This window comes from Equus przewalskii, chromosome 3 (genome assembly GCF_037783145.1).
Source record: "Equus przewalskii isolate Varuska chromosome 3, EquPr2, whole genome shotgun sequence".
NCBI classification, from domain to species: Eukaryota; Metazoa; Chordata; class Mammalia; order Perissodactyla; family Equidae; genus Equus; species Equus przewalskii.
Genome location: NC_091833.1, coordinates 76,817,231 through 76,843,343, shown reverse-complemented (window position 1 = coordinate 76,843,343; position 26,113 = coordinate 76,817,231). Strand labels below are relative to the sequence as shown.

Here is a 26,113-nt window from a genome sequence, read left to right as displayed (position 1 = left end):
TTTTTCCAACTGCATCTTTTATTATGGAAAATTTGAAGTTTATACAATAGTAAGCACACACTTCCAACCACAATTCAACCAGACAGTAAACACAGGTGCACAAGTCTGTGATTAAGACACTGAGTCAGGCCACAAAGCTGGCTTTGTACAAGTGCTCTGGTGGCACATTATAGGATGGACAGTAAATCTTGGCACAAAGGAAGAAAGAGGCGTTTTTTATTATCCTGGAAGTCAGGAAGTTTCACATCTCTCCCTCCAAGCTTGCCAGCGCAATCTTCTGGAACTTTATGGCAGGCCTAGACCTTTCATTGCATCACTTCCTGGGAATAACTTAACAGACAGGAAACCACAGTGGTCAAGAGGAGAAGCTCTCGAGTCAGGTACTCTGAGTGGGAGCATCAATGCTACTGCTTATTAGCCTCGGGCCCTGGAACAACTCATTTAACATCTCTTAGCTTTCTCCCTTCAGTCTGTGAAAGGGGAATAAGAATAGCAGCTAATAGATTATTGTGAGAGTTAAATGAGATACTGCAAGTAAAATACTTAGCACAAATCTGGGTTTTTTTTAAAAAAAGTATTCAGTAAATAGTTGTGTTTGACACTATGAATGACAGCTGCGTCAGTTCCTCTAATCCTCTCCCACTAGGCCTCAGCTCTATCCTGGGCTTCTTCCTGGCAGCTAGCTCCCAGGGGCCCCACAGGGTCTCGTGACCACAGCCACCTCATTTGCATTTCCTGCTCCAATATTCTAGGAGTCTAGAGATGGTCAAGTGAGCTGTGTAATCAAAGCAGCTCTGAAGTCAGAGCACGGTGAAGTCATCTGGCCTGAAGTGGCACACGAAGGCTGGGTGCAGGAAATGAGACTTTTAAAGGTAGTTAATTTATTTATATCTTACCCCAATCCCAAATATCAGTGGGAGTTTTTAAAACTGCACATCATCAATGGTGAAAATAAACAGCTGAGGGAGTCAGAGAGAAGAGAGAATACAGCTGGGGAAAAAGCAAGGCCAGCCATACGATTTCACTTAATCAGGTCCCAGACAATCTTGGATTAGATATGGGCAGATCCAGATGCAAATGTCCTATTACCAAAACAAAAAGAAAATATGATTGGTTGTAAAATTCATGTATGCCAATACAATCACGCACAGCATATGGCGTTCTGGTCAACAACAGCCTGCCTGACGGGACAGTGGTCCCATAAGACTAGTCCCATATAGCCTAGGTGTGTAGTCGAATATGCCATCTTGATTTGTGTAAGCACACTCTGTGATGTTCACACCTTGATGAAATAGGCTAACAGCACATTTTTCAGAACATATCCCTGTCATTAAGCGATGTATGACTGTGTATGTCTCTATGCCAGCCACTGTTATAAGCATTTTATATGTCTTAACTCCACTGTCACAACACCTCTGTAAATTGGTACTTCGTTGCTGCTGTTTACACAGATGGAAACTGAGGCTCTGAAAGTTAAATAAGTGGCCCAGTGCTCACTGTGGCAGCACTGAAATTTGAATCCCAGTTGCCCTGTTCACAGCCCCTGCTCTTAAGGTCTAAACAAGGCTGTTTTGATAGACAACATAAAACAAGTAACAGCAAACCAGAAGTTTAGAGAAAGCATTTCCTAACACTGAGATCTGAGCCCTCATAAACACAAAATGGTCTGACAAAGTACACCAGTTCCCAGATTTGGGATTTCCCAGGTCAGTTACGCTAGAAAAAAGAGCTTGGGGGTGAGAAATGTGACACAGCTGGCAACCTCTTTTTTGTTTGTGCCAAGTAAGAACATTAAAACAAGAATAACAACAACTATCTGGGATTATCAACATCATTTCACAAAATAAATGACACTTAAGCACCCCAAAAATAGAAAAGGCATAATCTAAAACATAGAGGACCTTGTTTTAGAAATTTGAATAAATTCAGCTTTGTGAAAAACATACACTGTCCATATCTTTCTCAGTTGCCTCTGACAGATGAAGATCAGCCACAGAGTATCAATGGTGCATGAACCAGCATTTGAGAATCACTAACCACCTCCCCCCCTTGAAGTCTCTGTGACCCCAGAACATCACGGACCCAAAAGCAGAACTGAGACTCCATCCTTCTCCTGGCTGGATCCCAGGAAGTTCTCAAAATTAAGTCCCTTAAGAGCCAGAAGATGTGATCAGATCAAAAAAAAACCAGACGGTGTGTGAGGAGTGGCCAGAGTAGGAGTGCTCAATTCATGGTTTCCACGCAAGATGCACACAGCACTCACAAATATGAGCACATCAGTGCAATCTTTGAGATACACTACAGGGACCCTGTTGGGCTCCAATTTCAGTCTTGAGTGAAACCAGTGACTATTACTTTAAAAAAATCCATTTGAAGAAAATATAAGATTAACCAGGAACGTTATTAGATTTTCCCAATGCTAACACTTTGGCAGCATTTTTCTATTTTCTTTAGTGAGGCATTTGAGTTGCTTACAAATTTATGCTGAGACCCACTGGATGCTTTCAGATGCTAAACCAGGCAGGCCCACCTGTTCAGGGAGCTGTACTTACAATACCTACTGTTCCCACATTTCCATTAGAATGCAATTATCCTGCTTGGGAAAAAATAAAGGTCACTGGGTTAATGGAGCTCACCTTTCTTTTTTAGCCCATAAATAATAAATCAAATATAATATTTAAAAAGAAAACCACATCCTGCCTATCAATGTATTTCTGATGCTTTTTTCATAGGACACTTGAGTACATGGCACTTACGACGGCCATAATCGTTGTTACACTCCATCAGGTTCCTACAGCACTGGTTCAGTAAAGAAGGACACAGCACGCATCTATTAAACTGATATTCATCAATACTAAAACGTTCAACAAATTTCCCATGACGTTTTCTAATCAGATTACTGTACATTCTACTCTGAACTCGACAAGCCTATCATAGCATGATCTATCCTAGCAAACACACAGAAAATCTCATGAGCTTTACCCGATAAGCATCGACAAAGACATATCCACTTTTAAGATTCTAAACAAATACAGATTCAAGCACATTCCTTTGCTTCCAGAATGGCTTACCAACAGCACTCGTGAGCAGACAGTGCTTAAGACCACGCTAATAATAATAAATATCTCTAGGCAAGACTCGGCTGCCACTAGTTTCCCCTAATGAAAAAACGAAGACTTTCCTGCCAGCTAAATAGCTGAACAGGGCTCTCAGCCCAAAAGTGCCCAATCAATGCTTTCACTTCAGGCTTCCCAAGGGATCAACGGAGTAATCGCTCCAGTACCTGGCACATCAGGATTTATAAGACCGAGTAGGAACACACGGCCTAAATAGCTTCAGAAAGCCATTTGTCTTGAGTAATAAAAAAAAAAACAAAGCTTAGAGCAGCTGCTGTTTTATCACCATCAGCCTGAAACTAACTTTACGTGTCTCACAAGATTTATCTCAGAAATATTTTTAAAATAAAAAGGGAATTCTAGTACACCCCTGAGCCTGCTATAAGAACTATTAAACACTTGTAAATCACTCCCCTAAAATAATGAAAATAAAAACTCTGCTTTCCACTTGACAAAATGCACAGTGATTGCCAAACAACAGAATCACACATAGCTCCTGCCTCGTCACTAAGAATTTCAGCAGCATCACAGCCTGTCCTTGGGAACCGGCGTTCTAACTTCAAATTACAACCCTAGCAATAAACCAGCCAGCTGTTTTCCTAAACAACACAGCATCTATAGTCACAATTTTTTCAAAAGTTAATTTGAAGGGCATGTATCTGTCATCAACAGCATGTAATTCTTTGTTTTTATTATAATTAGTAACAACAAAAGTAATAACTACCATTTACTGAGTGTTGTCCTGCCAGGCACTGATCTGATAGATTTACACGGATTATCTAATTTAATCCTTGGGAAATCCTTATGGTCTGTGAAGGGTGGCAGAATACACCGCCCCAAAATATGCCACTTTGGCATAAGGATTATTTTGAGCTAAACGCACTTAAAAAACAGCAGATGCAATAAGGGCATTCTAATCTCCTTTTTCTTCTGGAAACAGGAGATTTTAAAAATTCCCATGTGAAAGACGCCCTCCCTCTACCGGAGACAAGAAACATTCTTCAATAGGGAGTCAAAGCCGAGAGAACTCTGTACAAATAGACCTTGCTAAAATAATTCTTATCTTCCCTTGTCCTCCCCATATATATTAGTCACTTTTCCACAATTGCCTCTCTTTGTTCAATCTACTATAAAAGAATTTAGGTTTTGCCACTTCTTTGGGTCTTCATTTCATTATGAGATCTCTCATGTCACATAAACTTTATATACATTTGTATGCTTTTCTCCTATTAATTCGTTTTTATGTCAGTTTAATTTTCAGGCCCAGACAAAAAACCCCTAAAAAGATAGATGGAAAATTTTGCCTCCCCTACATCTCTGACAGTTTGTCATCTAATTAAGGCTACTGATCCGTCAGCACAAAGCATTAAGATCTAACATTATTTAGGGGCTGGCCCTGTGACCGAGTGGTTAAGTTCATGCACTCTGCTTTGGTGGCCTGGGGTTCGCTAGTTTGGATCCTGGGTGTGGACCTACACACCGCTCATCAAGCCATGCTGTGGCGGCATCCCACATAAAAGAACCAGAATGACTTGCAGCTAGGATATACAACTATGTACTGGGCTCTGGGGAGAGAAAAAAACAAAACAAATAGTGGAAGATTGGCAACAGATGTCAGCTCCGGGCCAATCTTCCTCAAATAAATAAAATAAAATCCAAAATATATTTTTTAACAAGATCTAACATATTTACATATAGATATTTAATATTCATTAGTATTCATTCTCAATTTAAATATCTTTGGCTTTGAAATTTATCTAGATGTCCCAAAAAGATTTCCTTAAAACATTAGTTATTGTAATAAATATCATCAAATACTTGCTTCTTTACTTATTACCAGAAGTTTTACATCTGTTTTACATAGAATAGAAGTAGGCCAATTGGCATTAGTTAAAAGGCAGATTTCCTAAAAACAAATGCATCTCTTCTGGAATTATTTTAGCTCTGACACTCTTACAATGAAATTCTTGGAAACTGTGGAAATATAAGTATGCCCATCTTCCTCTACTTTATTTGTGGGATGCCTACCACAGCGTGGCTTGCAAAGCAGTGCCATGTCCACACCCGGGATCCAAACTGGCAAACCCCGGGCTGCAGAGAAGCAGAACGTGCAAACTTAACTGCTGCGCCACTGGGCCTGCCCCAAGCAAATTATTTTAAAAAAATAAATCTTAGACTTATAGAATTAATAAATAAGGGCTGACCTGGACTTTACTTCCATATAATCTATCAGCCCCAACAGGATTAATTTGTACAAACTATTGTATAAAAGCAGAACCTCAGGGGCCAGTTCTGTGGCCAAGTGGTTAAAAGCTCCACGCACTCCACTTCAGCGGCCTGGGTTCATGGGTTTGGATCCTGGGTACGGACTTACTCCACTCATCAGCCATGCTGTAGAGACATCCCACACCCAAGTGGAGGAAGGTTGGCACAGATGTTGGCTCAGGGCTAATCTTCCTCAAGTGAAAAAAAAAAGAGGAGGATTGGCAACAGATGTTAGCTCAAGGCAAATCTTCCTCACAAAAAAACCAAAACCAAACAAAACAGAACCTCACTTGAAGGAGTCTTTAGTCTGGAATATCTCATGTGCTAAAACAAGCAACATGATCTGCAAATCACATTATTCTGTGTCCTAGCGCCATTCAACACTGCATTACTAGGAAAAACATGCTTTGTTTTGAAGACAGCAAACTTGGAGTGGGGATGCTGACCTAGATCCATGGTGCTCATTGATGGGGGACAGCGTTAGCATAACCGTATACAAAATTATACACATTTTCACGACTATAATATTGAAAAAGATGTAGCAATAAGGAATCAAGGTGGGATTACCTTAGAGAAGGGAGAATGGCACGACTTTAAAACTAAAATCTCTCTTTGCTTGAGCTGGGACATCCATCTTTCTCCTGCCCTTAGACATTGGCACTCCTGGTTCTCGGGCCTTTGGACTTTGACCAGGCTTTTCATCATTGACCCCTCCATTCTTGGGCCTTTGAATTCTGACTGGGAATTACACCTTCGGTTCCCCTGGCTCTCAGGCCTTTGGACTTGGTCTGAATTACACCACTGACTTTCCTGGGTCTCCAGATTGCAGACAGCATATTACGGGACTTCTCTGCCTCCATGATAGCGTGAGCCAATTCTTATAATAAATCTCCTCATATATATATCCTATTGGTTCTGTTCTCTGGAGAAGCCTGACTAATACAGATTTTGATTGAGAAGTACCAGTCCAGATGATCTCCAAGTTTCTTCCCTTTAGTTGAAAAGCCAATGGACCTCTGATCTGCACACAGCTGAGGCAGCACAGTGGAGTGAACAGAGCACTAAATTCAGGATGCTACTCCCATTTCTGCCACTAAACAGCTGGTCAGCATGAGTTAACTGCCCTGGCTCTCCATTCATTAAGGTGCGAAGTGAAAGGGTTTGTTTAGCCGACATCTGAGGCTCCATCTACCACGAGCAGTCACTGACCCCAAGGAAAACCTTGGAGTCCACAGAAGGTCATAAGGTTCTAAGAGCGCTTCCAAAGTGCCTCCAGCACTAGAACGTTCAGCTAGTCACAGGCTGGCCAACTCCTTGACTAATGCTCAATCTATCAAGAAATTTTTGGCCCACCAACGATGCTTCATAATTAATTTAACAGTGAGAATGCCATGGAAAAATAAGGTTTGAATTTTATTGAAAATTGTTACAAATACATCTGTTACTTTCTCCTTTGCCCTTCTCATTGAATGTGTTACCAATAATGAAATATCTTGAATCCATCTTCTAACTGATATTCCCATGGCCAGTGCCTTGGTTCAGGGTCTGCTCATCGACTCCCAAATGTTCTTCAATTCCATGTTGTCCTTTTCTGCTAATACAGCCCCCCAGATCATCACACTGGTCATCCATCTAAATGTTAATCTGATCCATCCCCCTCCTACTTAAAGACCCTCAGTGAGCTCTACTGCCTGTAGAACGAAGTCTGGACTCTTCAGCATTGTTTCCAATACCATATCTGACCTCAGCTGACATTTCCAAAATCTGCCCCAACCAACTGTTCTCACCTCCCACGACCTTTACACTTAGGGACTTTTGGATTTGAAGATCTCGGAATCCAATCTGCTCTCAACTAAATATAGAAATAAAGCAAGCTTTCTTGCCCTAAATCTTATCCCTTTTGCATAGAAGCTTTTGCAAGCATAGAATTTCTTTAAAGAATCAAAAAGAGCTCCTTGAATTAGTAACTTTTTTGGTACACTTTCCTTATTTTTTAATACTACCCTGCCTCCAAAGCTACATGGTTTGTTAACTCATTTAACTGGTCAATCCTTCATATAACAACCATTTATGAATCTTATGTGTCCTGTACATTGACAAACTATATATTAGGCTATATGATGGCTGTACACTGCTAAGGAAAAATATGTTTTTCTAAGCATTTCAATTATGGAAATATTTTATACTTGTGGACAAAACTTCAGCATACTATGTAAATTATTATTATTTTTTTCCTGGTGAGGAAGATTGGCCCTGAGCTAACACCTGTGCCAGTCTTCCTCTATGCTGTATGTAGGACCCCACCACAGCATGGCTTGATGAGCAGTGCATAGATCCGTGCCTAGGATCCGAACCTGCGAACCCCAGGCCACTGAAGCAGAGCGCACAAACTTAACCACTATGCCACCAGGCTGGCCCCTATAAATTGTTTTAATGCAACGACAGACACAATTTTTTTAAAAAACTTTAAATAAAAAATGTTGATAAGAGATCAAGAAATTTAGACAATATTTACCCTCTATGAAGTCATCTTCTTCAAACTCACTTAAATATTTCAGAGTTGGTATTTTTGTTCACACTTGTATTACTTGACATGACCTTTAAAATGTCCAGCAGGAATCAAGTAGCATTCAAGTGGTACATGGCCTTGTCTTGGAATCATACTTTCAGCTTCAAATCTAAGGAGAAAGAATATCAAAAACATTTCTTCTGGCAAAATGGCAAGTTTGAAGTCATTGGTGGCAAACAAAATTCTGTTATCTTTATCTGTAAAGAATTTCACTTTTCGTTAAGAAGCAATTATCATCCTCTTCTGGTATAGACCTTGAAGGCAAGGATCCTAGCCACCTTGTCCTCTCCTGTAGCATCAGTGCCTAGAATGGCGCTTGGCTCAGAAAGTAGACATTCAATGAATATATATTGAGAGGATTTATGAACAGGCAAAAGGAGGTGTTGCAGAACCACATAATAGAAGGTCTCTGTACGGATGAATTCTTTGGATGAACCCTGCTATTTCACAAAATAGAGACATTTTTTGAACCACTACTGCTGAATTCATGAATGTAAGGCAAGATTTTTGGCTTTCTGGAAAACATAAAATTGGTGTTGATTTTCATTCCTTTTATCAAGACTTTTTTAAAGTACTATATTCAGGAACAGTTTTGTAAATCTGCTACTTGTAGGTATTTAGCCAGAGGATGGTAGTTTGCCCCTCCCCCCTAATTTATAGAAGTAAGCAATCCCAGGAAGCAATGCTTGGTAAGCTTTAACAGACATAAGAAATCACCTGCAGCATTTGATTAAAAACTAAAAATTCCTTTAGACCCTGGAAATTCTGGTTTGGTAGGTCTAGGGTGGAGCCCAGGAATCTGTATTCTTTTTTCTTTTTTTTTTTTTTTTGAGGAAGATTAGCCCTGAGCTAACTACTCCCAATCCTCCTCTTTTTGCTGAGGAAGACTGGCCCTGAGCTAACATCTATGCCCATCTTCCTCTACTTTATATGTGGGATGCCTGCCACAACATGGCTTGTCAAGTGGTGCCGTGTCCGCACCTGGGATCTGAATCAGCGAACCCTGGGCCACTGAAGCAGAACGTGTGCACTTAACCGCTGTGCCACCACGCCGACCCCAGGAATCTGTATTCTTAAAAGGCTCTCCAGATTATTTTGGTAAAGACTACACTTTGGGAAACAACACATTTGAGGCTAAGAGCGAATATTATATATTCTGTTTTTCTTATATGAGTAATTTTTGTGAAGACTGGAACAGAATTTGTTCTACGAAATATTGGGAAGTCTGGAAAATTTAAAATTCTCAGTTAGTAATTATATTACCCAGAGTTCTTTCTTCCTGGAAGAATAGCAATTATAATTTCTGTATTCCAAATTAGGCAGGTGTCATTATAAAGAACGTTAGTGAGAAAGAAGATGGCAGTATTACATATAAAGATACCCCCACACCTGTGTTATCAGTGAGAAGGCCTGAATTCTAGCACCTGATGTGCTATGAATTAATTAAATGATCTTGAGAAAATCACTTAACCTCCACCTCCAATTCCTCGTTTATAAAATGGGAATAAACTTGTACCTACATACTTCATAAAAATGTTTTAAGGCAAAAATATGTAACAGAATACATAGAATAGAATATATCAGAATATATAACAGTGATTTTAATTGTTCAAAAGCAAGATATTTTATAAATAATTGGGACTCTGCCCTATTTCAATAAGTTTGACGATGTGAAGTAGTGTTAGCAACAGGAAAACTGCCACCAGAATAACCATACAAGTTAACAAGTAAGCCTGTCACAGTTCCATGGATGCTGACCAAAGACATGAGACTACTGAGTCAGACAAAGGGTTTTACTAGTTGCAGCAAAAGGAGCAACAGGAGCATCAGTCTGGTTGCACCCGTCCCGAGTCCCACAGGGCAACGTGGAAGGCCCAGTGGAGCCTGCGTGGGCAGCGGGGTGGGTCACAGGGGAGGAACTTGAGCTTAGGGCATCTGTTGCTTTTATAACAAGCAGTAAGCAAGCCCGGTCATCTGGAAGGGGACCAGGTGCAGTGTGGGATCTGCAGTGCATTATCTTCTCGGGCTAGCCTGCTGCATCAGAGAAGCGGCCCAGAAAAAAGAAGAGTCAAAGCCCTGGGATGTGGGCACATTCAGCAAGACATGTAGGAGCACAGGAGGCTCACGGGAGACTGCACCTCACACACGGGGCATAATAAAACAAATGGAGAGCAGTCAAAAATAAGGTCATAGGGTTATTTAAAGAATTATGGTTCTAATTCCAAAGGAAGGAATGCAAGGAGGAAACTCTTACAATGCTACTTTCACTGCCTTTGGGAAGAGGATCACAAGATTAAAATGAGATGACTCCTGACTTTCCATAGTTTACGTTAATAGACACCAATTTTAAAAACTACCACTTGAACTCCGTAGACTTTATAAATTACTGAAGTAACTGTCATATCACAGAAATATCCTCAAGATAATGGTTGGTTTCTATGAACTAAGAATACGAGAATAGTCAATAGGACCACCGTGGAATCATGAGAATGAGGCCAATATAGGTATGTGATGGAAAAGAAAGGAGAAGCCATGTGGAACAGAGAACGAATATATGGATGACAAGCGCTATCATGGAAAAAGTCTGGTATTCAAGACTCAGCTGGATTTAAAGTATCACAGAAAGAGCAGGAGGATTCCACATCCTGTTTTCTCTCCTTTATACTGTGACAGTGTGAAGAGGGCCAGTCATTCTCAGCCAGGTTCTGAAGTGCATGATTTGGTTGCCAGATGCCCATTACACTAATTGGATCACCAGCCTCCTCTATATCTCATTGACACCAGAATTCCAGGACTATCCATTAAAATTTAAGAATACCACTCATACAGTAAGCCATAAAATATTCACATGGGCCTGTACTCTACTTTTGTATTATACTGTGACTCCAGAATAATTCTTCAATAGCCTACTTGTGTGATGTGAAGGAATGCCAATACTAAATAGGTTTCTCATGCTTAAACATTTAATTTTATACTACCAGAGCACTTGAAGTACTTGTGAATATTTACAGTTTGATTGGAATCATCATCTTCCTTAAGAATTTTTTCTTGTTACACCTATAGTACAACTGCTCCAACCTAACAAATACAGAAATCAGAGTATTTTTGTTAGGAATAGAAAAAGAGAGATTTAATACCTTCACATTCAGAAATTAAAATGTCTACATAAATATACATATGCTTCTATATCTATATTGTATATTGAACTCTAAGAGGAGCCTATGAACATTATTAATTATTTATAGATACATTGATTCACTTTTGGTTTTATTCTCCATTTAAAAGGGTAAATTTGAATAAATATTAGTATCAATCTTCATTGAATAAACTGGTGCTTAATGCAAGTAACTCTCCATTAAAATTTCTAAATACAGCCATGTGTTGCTTAATGGCAGGAAACTGTTCTGAGAAATGCGTCATTAGGTGATTTTGTCATTGTGCAAACATCATCGAGTATACTTACACAAACCTAGACGGTTTAGCCTACCACACGCCTAGGCTATATGGTACTAATCTTATGGGACGACCATTGTATATGTGGTCTGTTGTTGATCAAAATGTCATTATGTGGCACAAGACTGCATCCATGATTTTTAAAATGAGACTTCACCTTAATGCTACATTACTTAACTTTTTCCAAGAAAGACTCGCAGACACAATGAATCTTGTATTAAACAGAGCTCTGGGTTGCAGATAACAGAATCCACTCTGCTCGGTTTAAGAAAGAAAGAGTTTGCTACAGGTATTAGATAGCTTACAGAATCTTTGGAAAGGTTAGTGAAAAATAGTTTCTAAGCCAAACTTCTAGGAATAACTCTGGTGAAGATGCTGGGCAGTTTCCAGAACTACACTGTCTCCACCACAGTCAGGAAACTGGGGCCACTACATCTGAGCAAAGAATCATGTATTTTTGCCAATTCCTGCATTAGCAAAATGGATGCCCCATGTCCTACCTTTTCCCCCGCATATATTAATTGCAAACCAAATGTCATGAAGATACATCTGTCAGAATCTAAATTATATATATATACATATACCCTAAAAGAAAGGGGGGAGGGACCAGAAAAGGTATGTCTTGTTTTGGTTTGTATTCTACATTGAGAAGGTGGTGTTTACATTATGGAGAACTATAAAATGAAGAGTTTATTCAAAAGATTTTGGGCAACCCCAAATTGCAGATGTCACTTCAACATTTATCATAAAATTCAGAGTACCTTATCTAATCCATTTTTCATGCTTTTCTTCTTTCAAGATAAAATAAGTGGACTGTTAACAGTAGTCCAGTCATTTTCTTTTTATTGTTTTGGCATTTTGCTTATAATGAGTTTTGGTGTTTATCCTATTTTCAATTCTAGTTTCCTTTAGGTTGATTTGAAAATTCATCACTACATTACAGAGTTCAAAGCACAAAACCCAAACTACTACATATTTCTTTTGGTCAATATTTAATTTGCAACATGTCTTTTGTCTTTGAAGTTTTGTTAAACTCTATTCACCAACTGCCACTGCTAATCTTAGGGGATTGCCAAGACCCAAATGGAGTATTTTCGTGTCACTTACTCTTGATAGATTGTGGTCTGGCAAAGTTGGAGCTGTACTTCATTTAGCAAACTACGAAAGGACCTATTCTTCTTTAGACATAGTTGAATCTTTAAAAGAAGAAAGAAAATACATAATAGCTTAGAAAATGCTAAAGAAAAATGGTTATGATGCTCTGCTGTTAACTCAGACCCCCTTGATATTTCTACTAACAAAAACAAAGTAAATTATATGTGTTTTCCAAAGTCTAGCCATTTTTTATGTGGAAGAGGCTGGTAATTAAAATCTTCCATATTGGATTCATGAGAATTTGGTATGACTCCAATAGAGCAAAACTTAACCTATGGAAGGGAAGGAGACGACATTACAGCAAGGATATTGTCTTCCCAGGATTCATGAAGTTCCGTGGTGTTAGGGCCCCACTTCTGTGAAGAAGTTGGTAAGGAATCTTTCAGAACCTAGCTTGCCCAGCAAAACAGTCAGGACAGAGCAAGGACCAGGAAAATAAAATGTGATGATGTCCAGGAGTTCTTCATTGGAAGACATTAGAGATGAGAAGTTCAAACATGCCTTTTTTTCCTTTTCCAAAGTATTATGTTTTAATATGCATTAATATTGCATCTGCCTGCTATCATTGAGAAGAAACAGATGTCGCCACTTTAAATGTTTAAAATGCTTAAATCTTTAAAATGTTTGCATTTTCAAAAGGTCTAAAAACACCAATATACTCATAACCCCTACCTCATACCATATACAAAGATTAACTCAAAATGGATCAATGATCTAAAGAGAAGACCTAAAAATATCAAACCAGAAAACATAGGGGTAAAACTTCATGACCTTGGATTTGGTAATGGATCCTTACATATAACACAAAAGCAGCAAAAGAAAAAATAAACTGGACTTCATCAAAATTTAAAACTTTTTGCATCAAAGGACATTATCAAGAAAGCGAAAAGCTAATCTATAGAACAGGAGAAAATATTTGCAAATCATGTATCTGACAAGGTTTTAATATCTAGAACATGTAAAGAACTCCTACAACTCAGTAACAAAAAGACAAACAAGCCAATTGAAAAACGGGCAATGGTGTGAATAGATATTTCTCCAAAGAACATATACAAATGGCCAATAAGTACAGGAAAACATGCTTAATGTCCTTAGTCATTTGGGAAATGCAAATCAAAACCACCAAGATTATCACTTCACACCTACTAGCATGGCTATAATAATAACTTTTTTAAAAAAGGAAAATAAGCGTTGGTGAGGATATGAAGAAATTGGAACCCTTGGACATTGCTGGTGGGAAGGTAAAATGGTGCAGCTGCTGTGGAAAATGGTTTGGCAGTTACTCAAAAGGCTATGAATTATCATATGACCCAGCAACCCACTTCTAGATAACCCCTTCCTTGACTTCCAATTCCAGGCAACCACTAATCTATTTTCTTTCCCTATAGATTTGTCTTCCACAATATCATATATGGAATTATACAATATGTTACCATTTGTGTCTGGTTTACCAAAATGCATTTGAGATCATCCATGTCTTGTATGAATGAACAGTTTGTCCCTTTTTATTGTTGAGTTGTATTTCATTGTATGGATGTATCCTTTTTGTTTATCCATTCACCTGTTGAAGGATACTCATAAGGATTATCCTTAAATTTCAACTTTCATTACTAAAGAATTAAAATTTCACTTAATTTCTAAATGAGCATAGTTTTGTGTTAATATTTTATTTTAATTCTTTGAAATTGGGTGTTTATGATGTACAGACTTAATTTACTATTGATAAGAATACCTGAATAACTGAAAGGCATCATTTTCTGACCTGGGTAACAGTTTTCTGCAATGGCTACTAGATTTAAAAACCTGAAATTTTAGGGTGCTTAAAATCTTGAGTAACAGCTTCTACATGTTACCATCATATCTTTTTTAAAAAATTATGCCATTTTAAGCACGTTTAATGATTTAATGAATTCAGTGGCATTAATTATATTCACACTGTTGTGCAGCCATCACCACCGTTTCCTGTCACCCTTTGTAGAAATTCTGACCATTAAGTAATAACTCCCCATCCCACCTCCCCCAATCCCTGGCAACCACTATTCTACTCTCTGCTTCTATCAGTTTGACTACTTCAGATACCTCATATAAGTGGAATCACGTAGTATTTGTCATTTTCTAACTGGCTTATTTCATTTAGCACAATGTCCTCAAAGTTCATCCATGTTGTCACTTGTATCAGAACATCATTCTTTTTTAGGCTGAATGATATTCCATTGTACAGATATACCACAACTTCTTTATCCATTCATCCATCAGTGGACAATTAAGTTGTTCCCAATTCTTGGCTATTGTTAATAATGCTGTAATGAACATGAGAGTGCTAATATCTTTTCAAGATCGCGATTCAATTCTTTGGAAAAATACCAGAAGTGAGATTGTTGGATCATATGGTAGCTCTATTTTTAATTTTTTGAGGAACTTCCATATTGTTTTCCATAGTGGTTCCACATTTTACATTCCTATCAACAGTGTACAAGGGTTCAAATTTCTCCACATCCTTGCCAACGCTTGTTTTCCTTTGATTTTTTGATAATACCCATCCTAACAGGTGTGAGGTGATAGCTTATTGTGATTTTGATTTGCATATCCCTGATCATTAGAGACTTTAAGCATCTTTTCAAATACCTGTTGGTCATTTGTATGTCTTCTTTGGAGAAATGTCTATTCAGTTCCTTGCCCAATTTTTTTTTTCTGCTTTTTCTCCTTGAATCTCCCCAGTACATAGTTGTATATTTTAGTTGTGGGTCCCTCTAGTTGTGGCATGTGGGAAGCCACCTCAACGTGGCCTGATGAGCAGTGCCATGTCCATGCCCAGGATCTGAACCAGTGAAACCCTGGGCCACTGAAGCAGAGCACGTGAACTTAACCACTCAGCCACAGGGCCGGCCCCCTTTGCCCATTTTTTAATCAAGTTATTTGGGTTGTTTTTTGTTTTCTTGCTATTGAATTGTAGCAGTTTCTTATATATTTTGGATATTAATCCTTTATCAGATAAATGGTTTGCAAACATTATCTCCCGTTCCATAGGCTGCCTTTTCATTCATTCTGTTGTTTCCTTTGATGTGCAGAAGCTTTGTAGTTTGATGTAGTTCCACTTGTCTTTTTGCTTTTGTTGCTTGTGCTTTTGGTCTCATAGCCATAAAATAATTGCCAAGATCAATGGAATGATGGAATACAACCCATTCACAATAGTATCAAAAAGAATAAAATACTGACAAATAAATTTAACGAAGGAGGTAAAAGATCTGTACACTGAAAACTACAAAACATTGATGAAAGAAATTAAAGAAGATACAAACAAACAGAAAGACATCTTGTGTTCATGGATTGGACGACTTAATATTATTAAAATATCCATACTACCCAAAGTGATCTTCAGAGTCAATGTCATCTCTATCAAAATCTCAATAGCATTTTTTACAGAAACAGAAAAACCAATTCTAAAATTCATAGGGAACAACAAAGGACCCTGAATCACCAAAACAATCTTGAAAAACAAGAACAAAGCTGGAGGCATCATACTTTCTGATTTCAAAATATTTTATGAAGTTACAGTAATTAAAACAGTATGGTACTGGCATAAAGACATACATATAGACCAATGGAACAGAGAGCTCAGAAATAAATCCAGCAAGTACAGTCAACTGATCTTCAACAGAGTGCCACAAATACACAATGGGGAAAGGATAGTCTCCTAACAAATGGTGTTGGAAAAACTGAACATCCACATGCAAAAAAACAAAATTGGATCCTCATCTTACACCATAAACAAAAATCAACTTAAAGTGGCCGAAAGACTTAAATGTAAGAATTGAAACTGTAAAACTCCTAAAAGAAAACAGGGGAAAAGCTGCATGACATTGACCTTGCCAATGATTTCATGGACACATAACTTTGTATAACAAAGTTTTGATGCTCTAAGGTTAAAGACAAAAGACTAAACACAAAGCACTATATTCTAGTTTGGGGAATATGTATCTCACAGGGGTCCGGGTTAGCAACTCTGAAACTACTTTACATATATCCTAGAGTTGAGGAAATAAGTCAATATATTATAGATATCGGCAGCCAGGTTTGTATCTGTGGGAGAAAGAAGTTACAAATAAGCAGAGGGGGAATACTAGAATAAATCCTCTGGTAATGGACTGGAGTTGGAGATATTCATATAAACTAATGTTTATTTTAATATATATACAAATGCATATAGAGAGAAATGAATATAGATATACGGGTTAGTATACAAACATTTGCTAGCTTTATGCACTGAGAGGGTCTAGCAGTAATGACTCTCCAGTTGTAACAAGAACACCTAGAGGCCAGGTTTTGGTTTCTAAATATCATTCTCCAATAAAAGGAACTATGCTTCTTAAAGAAATGGCTGGTTCTCGGGCTAGGGCGTGAAAAATACAAGATAAACCTGGAGCATCTTACAGTGCCAGGAAGTAAGTTAGTGCTAAAAAATCTAAAAATAAAACTTTAAATAAATAAACAAAAAGATGTGAGTCTGTCAAAAGGACACAGGAGCCAACCCTTAAGAGTTTCCAATGGCCAGAGTTGGAATAATTTGAGTAATACAAGAAAATAATGATACTAAAGAATTATAACTCAAAGAATAAAATAAATATCCACAAGTCAATAAATACCCACGAGACCATACTGATATAAACATAGAACTGAATGAATGAACAAATGAGGCAATTCTTTCTAACAGAAGAATTGTAAATGGAGAAAGAATGAAGAAACAGAACAGCACCAGTAGAGTACCACAGTCATAATTGCTGCAGGGAAGTTCCACTGGTGAATGCCAAAATCAGTGAGTGAAACTCGCAAGAGAAAAACAAAGTATTCCCACAGCCTCAACATATCTCCAATCAAATATTTATTAATAACTGTGGTGGTGTTCACATGTCTTCAATTTCTTAAATATTCCTCCCTCCAGGAGATGGACCTTAATTCCCCTGGACTGCACCGACTTAATAACTCCAGTGGGCTGGCCTTAGTAACTCCCTTCCAAAGGACAGAGTGTGGAGAGGGGACATGGTAGAATCTTGACTGATACTACTTTAAGCAAGTGATCGAGGCTATCACCAGTAAGAAGACATATTAATGTCATGTATCCAAAATCCATAACTTCAGTCTGATCATGAGAAAAAAGACAAACCCAACCTGTAGGACTTTCTATAAAACATCTAACCAGTAGTCTTCAAAAGCGTCAAGGTCGGGGCTGGCCCCCGGGCCGAGTGGTTAAGTTCGCACGCTCCCCTGTAGGCGGCCCAGTGTTTCGTTGGTTCGAATCCTGGGCGCGGACACGGCACTGATCGTCAGGCCACGTCGAGGCCACGTTGAGGCGGCGTTGCACATCCCACAGCTAGAAGGACGTGCTACTAAGATATACAACTGTGTACGGGGGGGGGGGGGGGGGTTGGGGGAGATAAAAGCAGAAAAAAACCCAAAAAAGATTGGCAACAGTTGTTAGCCCAGGTGCCAATCTTTAAAAAAAAGAAAAAAAATAAAAATAAAAATAAAAAGCAAAGAGATAAATTCACTATTAATGAATGACTTTTGTTAGGAGCGAAAGACCTTTCAAAATTTGGGGTCCATGGGGCAGGAATGATTAGGATCCAGTGTGCTACTACACAAGATCCCCTGCCCTCAGCTCTTGACTCTGAAAGCCATCAGAATTCTCACCCCGCCACCTCCCAGCACTTCTTCCTATCCTGGAAAACCCTATTTGGTGATCTCTGCCTATAAATTACAAGTTCTTGGTAATCTAATGCCATCTTGATTGCTTCATGCATCCTCAAGAAAGCTGTATACTTCATAGTATGCCTATGATTCATAAAGAGTTGAGTAAATATAGTGTCTAGTTTTACACCTTCAGGAACACAATTCTCTATTTAAAATAGATTCCATGAGAAAGATAAATTTAACTTAAATTATGTTTATTTACACTACTTTTTCCAAGTTGTAAATTCATCGTTGAGTACTGTCTGTACCCACACAAGAATTTCAGCTCATAGTAACAAGAACTTACATGGCAACAATATATACTAGCATTGAATGCTCCTAGACTAAAATGGTGTGGGTCGACTCAAGGCAATGTTATAAGCACAGAAAACATTGACTTTTAGAAACATCTGATGCCAAAGATGATGAATACTTGTAATACAGCACTTTATTTTTTAGGATACTCTGAAATGCTTTATATCTTAAAATGTTTAAAAATCAATACCTCTTTTTACTTTATAGCTGGTTTACAAAACATTCTTTAGAGGCCAAAAAAAACAAATGCAAATCCAATTTACCTAAGTATATTAAAATTTTAATAGAAGCAGAGAAGTTTCATCTAATCCCTTAGGGACAGAAATCCATATCTACATAATGGATCACTAAAGATTGTTCAAATATTAGTAAATTAAAATTACAGAAAACATTTTAATAGGCTTAAATAGATTTCTATTCAAAATCAATGATTTATCTCTAATATATTTCTCAAATATAACACATAGTAGGAACTTAATGATTAATATTTCTTTATTCAATGTATAAAATAAATGAAAGAAGTGCTTTACTAGACCAAAAGAAAACATAAATATTCCAAACATCTTTATTTAATCCCATTTTGTTTTCAAAACCCTAAAATTAAGACAAAGATTAGGAGAGTAGAAATAGAAGAAGAATAATTTGACATGATGGGGTTTTTAAATTGTGTTTTTGAGGGGTTTTTTGCTGAGGAAGATTCACCCTGAGCTAACAGCCACTGCCAATCTTCCTCTTTTTGTGTGTGAGCCACTGCCACAGCATGGCCACTGACAGACGAGTGGTGTAGGTCTGCACTCAGGAACTGAACCCAGGTTGCCAAAGCAGAGTGTGCTGAAGATAACCATTAGGCCACAAGGGCCGGTCCTGACATGATGTTTTTATAGTGTTAACTTGTACTTGCTTAAAATGATAGAAGAGAAGCATAATTGATAACATTGGAATAATCCTATTTCAGAAAAAACCTTTTTTTTATTTCTTTACCTTTCTGAGATTTTCTTTGCTTCTTTGCTTAGGGTGAATGAACAACAATGTTTCCAGATTTTCAAAATCTTTGCTCTGTAAAACAAAATATATTTACATTGAATGCATCCTACCTGTCTCCATGGATACAATTTCTTCTAAAAATTTGGAAAGGATTGATAGCCTGGGGAATGCAGAGTGTTACATTTATGTAATATTGACTTTGAACTTTGCACATAAGCTTTGTTGAAATAACTTTAAGAAAGATGTACAAAACAATTGAAGCTCCAAGTATGGGATTCACTGGTCATGTTATAGATGGACAAGTTTGATTATAACTAAGACAACAGGACCATTATAGCAAATTCAGAGTTGTTTGCATGATGAAATGCTATTTCTTAAGTTATAAGTATGAGTCATCCCGTGAATGTAGTTTAACCTCACGTCAACTCAGTTGAATACAGATCCCATTCACCAAAGAGACTCCATGAACCTATACAAGAGTATCAACAGTAGTTGTTTCCTTTTTCTCTAGGGAATTCAGTTTGAAACAGTGTTACTGACTGAGGGCCGCGCTATAAGGGGAAATACAACTCAGTTCAGTTGAGTTTATTCATCTCAATACAGTGTCTTTCTTTAACTTTTTATTCCAGGCTTTAAGCATCAGTATGAAAAAGTATGACCTTCATCCTGTATCATGATATCAATTTAGTCTTCCCATCCCACACCTGATGATGAGAATCTGAATAGACATCCAAGACACTCCTAGACTTGTTCTGATAACTTGCTTGCTCTTATTAATAGTAATAATAATAATGACTTATTGAGTATTTAGTAGGTATCAGGCACTACTCCAAGCATTTTACCTGTATTAACCCATGAAAGCAGTTTACATTTTTTGGCTTCCTATGTAAGGAAGAAACTCTCCTGTCTATTTAACATGCCTATGAGTAACACACAGGGAATATGCTGACTTAATTCTTCTGTGGTTTAGTAGCTATTTTTAAAAAGAAATGAATGAGGGGCTGGCCCCGTGGCTCCACTGCAGGCGGCCCAGTGTTTCGTTGGTTCAAATCCTGGGCGCGGACATGGCACTGCTCATCAAACCACGCTGAGGCAGCGTCCCACATGCCACAACTAGAAGGACCCACAACGAAGAATATACAATTATGTACCAGGGGGCTTTGGGGAGAAAAAGGAAAAAAATAAAATGTTTAAAAAGAAATGAATGATAGCACTACTATAGTCTACCAAAGCAATATAGCAGAGATGATGCAACACACACCCCTTAAGTCAAGGAACTTTGCTCCTCTATACCTCCTGCCTACACTGGGAACTACACTGTAGAGTGTGAAGCAAATTAACGCTGGCACTATTCTAGTGGAATCTAGCAACAGTCTTCACATGAGCTCATGAAAAACGAACTTTTACCCAGTTTAACCCTGTAATCTACTCAAACGAATGCCAGCAACAAAAAGTTATTATTGATATGATTAACATATAATAATTTAATTGTACCAAATGAAAAGAAAAAGATGAAAATGGATTATTTTATTTGAAGTCAATATATTCCCCCATATATATAAAGGAATTTAACTCTGTTAACATAATAAACAGTAATTTTTAGAATTGTTTTACTCTGTGATAGATAAAATATATACATGAAAAATAAATCTTTTTTCTTTCTTTCTTTCTTTCTTTCCTTTTTTTTGGTGAGGAAGATTGACCCTGAGCTAACATCTGTGCCAGTCTTCCTCTATTTTGTATGTGGGACACTGCCACAGCATGGCTTGATGAGCAGTACGTAGGTACATGCCCGGGATCCAAACCCATGAACCTTGGGCCGCCAAAGCAGAATGCATGAACTTAACCACTACGCCACCAGACCAGCCCCTCAGATTATTTTTAATATTAAATATATTAAAATTTCAAACCAGTCTACAAAACACATATGATTATGAAAACAGCTAACACACTCATATGTATATAAAGAATGGAGGGAAATACACCAAAAAGTTATAATTGATCATCTGTTATCTCAGGGATAGAATTTTTAGTCATTTTTATTTCCTTTTTTATAACTTTTCTATAATTTCCAAATTTCCTACACTTCACCTGTACTTTTTAATTTTATTTCAAATGAAAAAAGCTACATCAATTTTTTCTGATTATGAAAATAATACATTTACATTTAAAAGTGAAAATCTATTGAAATTCTACCAACATAATCCCTTTTATATTTATATTTATATTTAATCTTGATGCATTCTAGATCTTTCTCTCTCCATCTCTCTCTCTGTTTCTCTATGTGTGTATATGAATATATATTGACAAACATATATATACATATATACAGACATATATGTACACGTGTAAAACATACAATTTTACAAAAATAAAATTACACTATTCTGTTTGGTGGCCTGATTTTTTTCCTCAATGATATACTGTTTACTTCCTTTCACATGAAAATCATCAATTTTAATAGCCGCATCATAGTGCATTACATGATATATCATAATACATTTAATCCAGTTACCCCCCAGCACCCAGTTTAGACATCACTTCCTCCAAGAAGTCTTCACTGCCTCCACAAGTCTGGGTTCAGCTCCCCTCATACGTGCTTCAACCACAGTCTATACCATTAACACCACACTCAATGAATGTTCAGTTGACTGTCTTCTTTCCTAAAGCCTAAGCTATACAAGGGCAGGGACCATCTACATCTGATTATTCCTGTTGCCCCATACCTACTACAGTGCCCAGCAGAGCTAGGCACTCAAAAAACAGTTGTTGGAATGTAAGTTGTTTCCTTTTTTAGAAATTATAAACGATAATAGGATCAATATGCTTGCACACACAAATTTGTGCACTTATCCAATTATTCTCATGGGGTAAATTTCTAAAACTGGAATTGGAGAGAAAAAGGTATACACATTTTGAATTTTAATACATATTGTCAAACTGCCCTCCAAAATCCCTGTAGGAACACACTATCAGTGGATGAAAATGTCCATTTCCCCATATCCTTGAAGCACTGAGTATTGTCACCCCTTTTTTTAAAAAACTTTTACAAGGTAACATCATTATTATTCATCGCTTTTATAACTTAAAAGGAATTTTTAAGATATTACAGACTTTGCTATTCTTAAAACTAAAAAGCTATTAAGTAAAATGCAGATAAAAAATACTAACCAAGTTATATTTAGAATAATTGCTCATACTGAGTAACAGTTCATTACCTGACTGATTCTTCATGTTCAAGTGAAATAACGCCCATTCTTCTGCTCGACTCTTTTCAATGTACCTGAAGGGGACATGATATAAATATATGGAAAAATATATATGACGAGTACTTACTTGATAGAGAAAAAGTGCAAGAAAACAAACTAACGTGGAGATAAATCTGAAGGAGAACATAAACAGGTTAACATAACAGGTTAAGTTAGGATCTGGGGAAAAACTCAAAGGTATGGATTCATAACACAAGGTGAAATTGGCAACTTCCTGTGGAGGCGGTTATATATACCTCTGACAAAGGAAGGGGAAAGGTGCTCCGTCTTGCTGCTCTAGAATTGTATTTCCAAAAGCCTGTTGTCGTTGTCCACAGGAATGCTTTCTAGTACCCCAAACTCAGTGTGTCCAAAATAAAACTCACAATCTTCACCTCTTCCCCTCCAGAACACTTAGTTAATTTTGGATCCAGACCATAATGCTATATCTAGATTTGCACTGTATGTAAATACAGCTAGTACAAATTGAGATGCACTGTAAGTGCAAAATATCCACTGGATTTTGAAGACAACGTAAAACAGAATGTAAAATATCTCATTAATTATTTTTATATAGATTACTTGTTGAAATGATATTTTGGAGATCCTAGGTTGAAAATATATTATTAAAAATTATTTCACCTGTTTCTCCCTCCCCCCTTTTTTTAATACAGCTACTAGCAATGTTTTAATTATATATGGCTCACATTTGTGGCTTGCATTATATTTCTACTGGACAGTGATGGTGTGGGCCACTGAGATGTAGACCACTGAGATCAAGGGCTAGATTACGAAGCTAACCATCAATTGCTGTGCCCTAAGAATTCTCCAGAAAGGAGCAAAGAAGTGAGAGGAGAGAGGAGCTGTGAACTGGGTTTGCCCTGGACTTCGAGGAGTCACTGAAGGAGATTTCCAGGCATGGGAGACAGTATAGAAGCTGAGGAGGACCATAAATCAAAGATGGGAAAACTATGTTTTAGATGCCAGGTTATCTAAAACTATGGTTCTCACCGTGTTCTCTCTCTGTTGCTTTTGCCGGAACCAACAGCAGGGCCTCAGAACATTCTAACCACGCCTGAGCTGGACTGCAAGGTAGCAAACTTGAGCCAAAGGGTTAAAATGGGAAGGTGGGTCTCCCATAGTCAACAGTGACCAAGAAGAGAACCAAGGGGATAGTGCGCTTGAAGGATAGAAATCACCAGGAGATTCCCTTTCCAGGGCCAGCCTTGGAGTTCTGGGATTTGGTGTGAGTTTCATTTGTATGTTTTTATTTTGGTTGTGCATCTCAAGGCTGACATCATTCCCTCGGGCCTCCTTTAACCTGTAACAAAATCCTGGACTGCCCCAATCCCCAAGTTTGCCTGAACCTCATCTGAATTTGCCACACACTATGGAATCTGTGCCTTGGATGCTGAAGTTGTCGTCAGAGTCCAGCTTTGTACCCACCTCCTTTCCCATAAGTAGAGGGCAGCCTGGCCTCAGTTACTTCAACTTCCATCCTGCTGTTATCCCACAGAGATCCCCACGTGCCTTGTGCTCAGGAATACTCAACTACTTGGTGACTGAAGCTCATGATCTCTAAGGTCTTTTTCAATCTTATGTTACTATAACAAAAAGCAGATCAGTAGTTGCTAGGGGCCAGGATGGGTTAGAAAGGGCTGAGGAAACTTTCGGGAGTGATGGATATTTTCATTATCTTGATTGTGGTGATGGTTTAGATGATATATATACATCACATATACATATATATCAACTTATTTAACTGTACCCTTCCACCATGTCAATTATACCTCCATAAAGCTGTTAAAAACAGTATTAATATGCTTCCTTCTCATAACCAGTTTCATCAATCAAGAAATCAATGATCAAATACTTATCTATCACCCACTCTGGTTATCTGCATCCCTGGTAGGAAGAGAGTTTTCTTGGCCAAACACCATCTTAGGGACGCCATGCTATCATTGCCTTTACACAAATAAAGCAGTAATTTATCAGCATAGCTTCCCTAATATATTTCATTGTGTTAATCAGAAGAGAATGTCATCTGATATATATTTGAAACCAGTGGGTTGTCTATCTTTCCATCAAAAGAAATCTCTCTGGTGAGTAAAGAACAAAACCCTGAATACTTCACAACCCAGTACAGCAGAGTAGCTGTGTCAGGGTGGGTTTCACGGAAGCAGAGCCTGAGTTGAGCATTCTTGTGCAAGCGATTTGAGGCTCTTAGGTGAAAACCCTAAGGAAGTGAGGGATGAGGAAAGGGAAAGGGAAGAAGCAAGGCATCTTGATGAGGGTCCAGCTGCAGTCCACTCCAGCCTGATCGCACACATAGCTGTAGGGCATGAACGACACTGCAGCGTGTTCCCCTTTAAGGCAGGGAGGTACCCTCATAGCAGCCATCCGTCAGCTGCAGGCCACACCTAACAGCCTTTGGGTGTAACCTCCCGGGCGTTTCCCGGCGGGGCAGCTTCCATCAGCAATGGCAATTCTTGAGAGAAAGTGCAGCTGTGAGCTGTTGGCAGGCTATACTCTCACCTAAGCTTCCTCAATCAACAGAATTCCCAAAAAGTTACACCCCATACTTGGAGCGACAGTTAAAAATCCAAGTCCCAGGGGCCAATCCTCTGATTCTTGCATTCTCCAGAGGCAAATACAGAAAACGTAGACTCTTCTTCGGGTTGTGTCTCCTAGTTCTGGACACCAAATCGACATCTCTTACTCATAGCTGTCTAAAGAAGGTAGGATGGGTCAGCGGCGACTAGACACGGCTCCCAGGAGAGGGAAGGCAGCGATTTTCCTCCCAAAGGAATGCCTGCAAATTCGAGGAGGGGGCGGGCTTCGCTGCAAGGCTGGTTCAGGAGCCCCGAGGTCCGGCTCGTTTTCGGAACCAGCGCCCCAAGGGTAGGCGCCGTGGGGGACGCGGCCTGGCCGCTGCGGGCGCCACCTGGGCGGCTGTCACCTTGCCATCCACAGGCTCAGTTCGCGGACGTGGGCCAGCATGCCATCCGCCCGGAGCCGCCCTCCCGGAGACTTCGCGGGCGCCACTACCTCCCCGGAGTTGGCGGGAGGGAGGGCGGGGTCCCGGGAGGACACGCCTCTGGCCCCGCCTCTCGGTCTGAAGGAGCCTCCGGTTTTCTCTACTCTGGATTGCTGGAGACGGGAGACTTCCCCGCAGTTCCCCTCGCAGTGAGCGCGGGATGGGGAGCGGGGCGCAAGCCTAGCTGTGCAGCCGGAACGGAAAATGAGTGCGTGGAGGTGGGGGAATTTGAGCTTCTATTTTT

General features: G+C 38.7%; 1 long non-coding RNA gene across 1 annotated transcript; it reads right to left on the bottom strand.

The window, feature by feature from the left end:
• LOC103565163 (uncharacterized) lies at positions 1-25,514 on the bottom strand. The gene is made up of 5 exons (XR_548230.2): positions 23,844-25,514; positions 22,803-22,867; positions 19,582-19,656; positions 7,897-8,059; positions 1-1,082 (listed from the first exon to the last, which is right to left on the bottom strand). It is a non-coding gene; the product is annotated as an uncharacterized lncRNA (long non-coding RNA).
• Positions 25,515-26,113: the final 599 nt, after the last annotated feature.